The following is a 7,500-nucleotide window of genomic DNA, read 5'->3' on the forward strand; positions in this document are numbered from 1 at the left end:
TTTTCATGGAGTCAATCCTTTATATAAAAGGATTTCCAGTTTCCATGGAGTCAGTCCTTTAGATAAAAGGATTTCCAGTTTTCATGGAGTCAATCGTTTAGATAAAAGGATTTCCAGTTTTCATGGAGTCAATCCTTTAGATAAAAGGATTTCCAGTTTTCATGGAGTCAATCCTTTATATTAATGGAGTTACAGAGTTCCCAGGGGATAACTTCAGTTACCTTTGTCTGACTGTTGATGTTCATACGAAGTGAAAAGTTTTAAAAACTTTATGGAAGTCACATAAAAATAATATCAAGAAACTAGATGTCAAAACCTGGCTGTTGCATTTCCCTAGATTTCGTAAAGGTTACCAGTAAATTTCACACGAACCATTTACAACGAAGATCACCTACGTATACATCCATTGTCACAGAATAATGGATCGAGACAACAAGCCTTCCATTCCACCAGAGCTGAAACAATAAGAGGATTCCATAATACCCAGAATGGCGAGAGCCATAAACCTCTTTCCCCATTTAGCCTTCCTTGATGGCCCCGTCCATATACAAATTACGGTCACTGTGCTCCTGTTGGCAAAATTATCGAGACCCGCTACGCGGCAGTATCCTCACACATAAAAACATCAGGATTTTTCTTTTCTCCCTTTTACAGGAATTTGACCTGAGTGTATTATGTACATACTGGCATACGTCCTATTAGTGATACCTATCTTGAAATCTGACAATAGCATCGGTTACAACAAGAATGATAACACGACGATGACCACTAACACCATTTTCCACAGGAAAACCTACTAAAGGAAATGCCAAAATGTAACCCCATCTTGTATCGAAATGTATACAGCTGTTAGGTTGGTATCAGCTGACGAGACTCAACTTACTTGCAAAGGTGGCTCAAACGACTCCACGAAAACGAGGCATCCACAGAGGTTCGATGTTATGGAAGAGGATGGGAGTAATACTAACCGCTGACCGTAAGGGTTACAAATTCCAACAGACATTGTAAGGGAGAAAGGGTAAAAAGGGTGATGCAGCCCACGGCAAAAAGGATAGGACCAATGCATCCAGGAGTCCTTGACACGACAACTGAATCCATAAGTTCCTGAGAGCAGAACCAGAAGCCCACAAACGAGCAGATTCCGAGAGCAAACTAAAGCACCGAATCTAGCAGTTCTAGAGAGCAATCATGGAAACGTTGCATCCAGAATTCCTTGATAAACAATTGAAACCTTACATACGGACGTTCTTGAGATAAACGCTTGTAGCACGGCATTCAGGAGTTACTAGAGCTGCAACTGAAGCAAAGAATCTGTTATTATCATTATTAATACCTTTTTTTTTAATCTCAGCCATCCTATCGACTGGTTGGTAGTTATTGTGTGGTGTTCCGGGTTGCATCCTGCCTTATTAGAAGTCCATCATTTTCCTCACTATGTGTGCTATTTCTAGTAGCACATTATTATGATTATTATTATTATTATTATTATTATTATTATTATTATTATTATTATTCAGAAGATGAACCCTATTCGTATGGAACAAACCTACCATAGGAGCCACTGACTAGAAATTCAAGCTTCCAAAAAAAAAATTAGCATTCATTCCAAAGAAGTAACAGAAGGCAATGGGAAATGCAGAAAAAGGAAATCAGTTATTAGGAAGACAGAAAAATTAACAAATTAATAAATAAATAAAAATGTAAGTAAATGATTCAAATACAAGGAGAATTGTCTTAAACTAGTATTGCAGTGTATTTTCGCTTGAACTTCTGAAGGTCCAACTGCAGTTCATGAAATCAACAGCTGAAGGCCAGAATCTAGAAGCGTCTGAAAGCAAGAACTAAAGAGAAGAATCCATCAATTTCTGAAAGCAGCAAAAACAAGTAACTTCGGCCTAATCGAGTTTTCTGTACAACGTATAATGCTCTATGAAACTCTCAGCCACGGTCAATGAAACTTTCAGATGCAGCCCGGTGGTGCCCTGCGTTGTTGGCCAGACGCACGATCATGACTAACTTTAATCTTAAGTAAAATAAAAACTACTGAGGCTATAGACTTGCAATTAGGTATGTTTGATGAGTGGAGGGTGGGTGGTCAACGTACCAGTTTGCAGCCCTCTAGCCTCAGTAGTTTTTAAGATCTGAGAGCGGAGAGAGAAAGCACGGACGGACAGACACATAACCATCTCAATAGCTTTCTTTTATAGAAAACTAATAGGGTGACTCCACAAGATCCCAGGAGCAGACAACTGAAGCAATGAATCCAGAGGTTCTTGAGACCAGTGCCAGAGACAGGAAAGGAGTGATTCAAGCAAATGGGTGAATATGGATATTCGATACCAAGGGCATTTTATTCAAGAGAAAAAGCGAAACGGGGCAAAAAAAAAAAAAAAAAAAAAAAAATCTTTTAGAACTTTTTATGCTGAATCCAAGTGAATTAATAAGGAATAACTAAGGTATTTTAAAACAATAATAATAATCACTATTATTACTATATTACCATTATTATTATTATTTCCGTTTTTCATAACCGCAAAAATAAGCAAGAATCAGCTACCTGGAATTGTACTCGTCTCGTCAAACATTACCCAAGGTGAACGCCTTATTTGCTCAAAACTTACATATGAGAGAGAGAGAGAGAGAGAGAGAGAGAGAGAGAGAGAGAGAGAGAGAGAGAGAGAAGTGAATGTAGTACCTCCGTTATTAATACCTGCCACCAACTTCCACTCACAGGCACTATTACGCAAACATGAAATAATCACAAATTCAACATTAACTTGTTGAAGAAAAAAAAAACCATTCATTCAACTGAAAAAAAAATATTCACAAATCAAAACAAAGCGAAACAAAATAGGAACGGCAACAGATTTCTTCAAACGGCCTCATTGTGATTCTGGGGTTGTTGCAAGATCTTCCAGAAATAACATTTTTATTGAACTTCCATCGATTGTCCTATTAAATGTCAACAGAAGCTAGAACAAACAAGAGATTTCGAGATACAGTCTCGTGTGATCATGGAGAAATAGCGAGATTTAGCGATGGATGGAAACTATGTTGTAATACGGTGATGTAGAATTGAAGACCTGAAGATAGATAGGTAGATAGATAGGTAGATAGATAGATAGATAGATAGACTGACTGACTGACTGATACATAGATTGACTGACTGATAGATAGATTGACAGAGTGATAGACTGACTGACTGATAGATAGATTGATAGATTGATTGACTGATACATAGATTGACTGACTGATAGATAGATTGACAGAGTGATAGACTGACTGACTGATAGATAGATTGATAGATTGATTGACTGATAGACAGACAGACAGACAAACAGATAGACAGATTGAGTGATTGATTGACTGACTGATAGATAGATAGATAGATAGAGAGATTGACTGACTGACTGACTGACTGATAAGTAGATAGGTAGATAGATTGACTAGCTGACTGACTGATAGATAGATGGATAGATAGATAGATAGATAGATAGATAGATAGATAGAGTGATTCATTAACTGACTGATAGATAGATAGGTAGATTGATTGACTGACTGACTGACTGATAAATAGATAGGTAGATAGAGTGACTAGCTGACTGACTGATTGATATATAGATAGATAGATAGATAGATAGATAGATCGACTGACTGATAGATAGATAGATAAACTGACTGATAGATAGACAGACAGACAAATAAATATACAGATAGTGATTGATTGACTGACTGATAGAGAGATAGGTAGATTGATTGACTGACTGACTGATAAATAGATAGGTAGATAGATTGACTAGCTGACTGACTGAATGATAGATAGATAGATAGAGAGACAGATAGAGTGATTGAGTAACTGACTGATAGATAGATAGGTAGATTGATTGACTGATTGACTGACTGATAAATAGGTAGATAGATTGACTATGTGACTGATTGATTAATATATAGGTAAATAGATAGATAGATAGATAGATAGATAGATAGATCGAATGACTGATTGATAGATAGACAGATAGACAGATAGATTGACTGACTGACTGACTGACTGATAGATAGATATACAGATTGACTGATTGACTGATAGATAGATTGACTGACTGACGGATTGATTTACTGATAGTTAGATAGATAGATAGATAGATGGTCCTGAAGCCAAGTGACACAAAGAAAAAGGGATGGAAATACGAACGAAAATCGAAGCATTCCGACCAGACAATTCTAAACCATTCCTTCAATGCTGGCGGCATTTCATTTTCTTCTTTTGCGTCTTAAAACCACGAAGAAAATCCCCCCGAAGATGTTATGATCGAAGAGGGTTGGCCAGGAACGGTCGAGAAGAAAATCACTTTTAAGTTTCTCTGAGCTGAAAGCTGGTTTATTTCTTTGTTTCTCAGGAGGGCGGTAATTGCTATAAGAACTGGAGGTATACAAAAACTACCTATTGACCAATAACACTGAGGATAAGTTGTCCTCGTTAATATATATATATATATATATATATATATATATATATATATATATATATATTACATACGTATATATATATATATATACGTATATATATATATATATACATATATATATAACATATATATATATATAATATATATATATAAGTGTACTATTTATATATATATATATATGTGTGTGTGTGTGTGTGTGTGTGTGTGTGTGTGTGGTGTGTGTGTGTGTGTGTGTGTGTGCGTAATGAAAGATCTTGAAGCTACTCCAGTGTTTCACTTTCGTTCGTGGTTTATACTTATTTATGCATTTATCACGTTCCAAACTTTCGTGATTCAGTTATATATATATACATATATATATATATATCTTTCTCACCTTTCTCACCAGACGCCAGGTAGGCCTCCAGGCTGTCAGTCGTCCTGCTTCAGGGAACAGTCTCCATTCTTGGCGATCATCATAGAGCCTCATCTCATCAACTTCCCGCAAACTAGAGCCTCTCCCTCTCTACTCCTCTCTATATTGTGAGCCATCTCTAATTTTTGGTCTTCCTACCGGTCTCCTTCCTTCCGGTGTCCATTCCAAAAACCTTATAGGATATCGCTCCTCCTCCATTCTTTTGGTGTGTCCAAACCATCTAAGCTGTCCTCTCTCCACAAAATCTAGTATCCCCTCCCACTCCCAGTTCTCTTCTAATGTCTTCATTTCGTAGCCTATCTAGTCTTGTTACACCCATTTTATGAGTCTTAGGGCTTTCATTTCAGCTGCTTGAAGTTGGTTTCTAGTTCTTGATGTTAATGTCCATGATCATGGCCATAAGTCAATATTGGTCTTAAAATAGAGAGGTATATTATGGTTTTCACTTGTTTGCGAGGTATATTTCTGTCTTTCATTAGTGGGTAGAGCAGATACAGGTTGTTACTGAATTTCTGTATTCGCGGGTAGTGTTTCCATTTTGAATCGTTTTGGTCACTAAACTCTACTCCTAAGTATTTGAAATTCTCACTGTTTCAATGTCTGACCTTCTAATTCTACATCTACGTTACTTGGTGTTCGTGATAAGTGCATGATCTCTGTCTTATTGTTGTTGATCCGCATTCCATTAGCTGTTAAGATCGCGTTCCAGTTGTTGACGTTTTCTTGGAGAGATTCTGCGCTGAGGGCTATCATTTGCATGGTCATCTGCATACATAAGGTTGATGGTCATATCTGCAGCTTCATCCTCACTAGTTCCCTCATACATTTATCTAAGAACAATATAAAAAGGAAGTGGCGAAAGGACGCTGTCCCTGTCTTACTCCTGATTTTATTTCAAACCAGTCTTCATTCTCTTGATTTGTTTTTACTCTGGATCTGAGTTGTGATAGTGTTATTATAAATTGCTCTTATAAGTTTCTCAGGGATTCCATAGTAAGGGTCTTTTAGGGCATCCCATATTTTCATTCTTGGTACTCTATCAAAAGCCTTTTCTAGATCTATAAAAGCAATATATCTGTCCCTGTCCCATTCCCAGCTCTTCTCAAATATCATCTTGAGGGAGAAAATCATATCAGTTGTCCCTCTTCCTGGTCGAAAACCGTTTTGCCATTCACCCAGCTTTGGTTCAACATATCCTCTCAATCTAGTTTCAAGTATTCTTTCATATACTTTAAAAGCATGTGACATTAGGGATATTCCTCTATAATTGCTGCAATTTGTTCTTGCACCCCTTTCTTATAGATGGGCATATTAGATCTCTTCTCCAGTCTTCAGGTGGCATTTGCCATTCCAGAGTATGTCGATTAGCTCTAGTAGCCAGATGACTCCATCCTCCCCCATGTTTTTAAGGAGCTCTGCAGGTATTGTATCCACTCCAGGGGCCCTTACCATTTCTCATCCTCTTGAGAGCATTTTTTAACTCCAGTGTTGTTTTGTCAGGTTCTGCATCCCCAACCAACATCAAATTCTACATGCTCTTCAAGGTCATTGTTTGTTTCCGTTGTTTAGTAGTGTTTCCAAAGTGATGTTCCATCCTAATTCAATTTCTCGGGGTTCGGTTAAAATTGTCCCATCCATAGGGTCTTTTGATTACATAAGAGGGTGGTTGGCTTCCCTTTCTATAGTTTTGGCAGTGCTATATATGAGTTTTCTCGGTACCACCTTGGAGATCATTTCCCAGATCTTCTCCTATTCTTTCCCATGTTTCTCTTTTTGTTTGAGCTTTTATTCTTTCCGTTTCTCTCGACGCTTCTTTATAGTTATTGTGATCTTCCAAATTCAAAGTTTTCATCCATTTTCTGAAGAGTTTGCATTTTGTTTGCAACAGCGGCCTTTAGTGTGGGGGTCCACCAAGCAGTTTGTTTTTTTCCTCCTACCTCGAACTCTTTTCTTTTGCACTGTATTATTAGCAGCACCCCCACTACAGCCATTCTAAAGTGTCTCCATTTTTCATTTGGGTCATTGCTATCCTGTTGCATTTGTTTAGCTCTACTTATTTCGTTTTGATATCTAACTAAGCACTCCTCTCTCATATTCTCTAAAATAAATCAAATTTCTCTCACTTGGCTTTTAATTGGTTTGGGTTTTTGTCATCTTTAATTTAATTAAGAGAAGCCTGTGATCTGAATCGAATGACACAGAGGGGATGCTTTTTACATCTCTGACCATATTTTTGTTATTTTTTTTGTTATTTGTTATTGCCATATCAATCATTGATTTTTTCAGTATATATATATATATATATAATATATATATATATATATATATATATATATATATATGACGAGCTACGAAAATTTGCGGGCATAGAATGGCATAGAAAGACCATAAACAGAAGGGAGTGAAGGACATGTCTGAGGCGTTTGTCTTGCAGTGGACTAGCAACGGCTGATGATGATAATGATGATGATAATGATATATAAATAAATATATGTATTACTGTATATAATATATATATCTATATATATATATATATATATATAATATATATATATATATATAAACACCTGAACATGACGCAGTTCCTCATGATATCAGTTGGTTCAAGGGAGAAAAAAA

The 7,500-nt window shown here is 36.7% G+C and overlaps 1 protein-coding gene across 3 annotated transcripts in view; it reads right to left on the minus strand.

Moving 5' to 3' along the window:
• The window catches only part of LOC135222690 (uncharacterized), a 341,671-nt gene that overhangs the window by 138,450 nt on the left and 195,721 nt on the right, over positions 1-7,500 (minus strand). The gene's annotated exons all lie outside the window — the stretch shown is intronic.

This window comes from Macrobrachium nipponense, chromosome 8 (genome assembly GCF_015104395.2).
Source record: "Macrobrachium nipponense isolate FS-2020 chromosome 8, ASM1510439v2, whole genome shotgun sequence".
Classification (NCBI taxonomy): Eukaryota; Metazoa; Arthropoda; class Malacostraca; order Decapoda; family Palaemonidae; genus Macrobrachium; species Macrobrachium nipponense.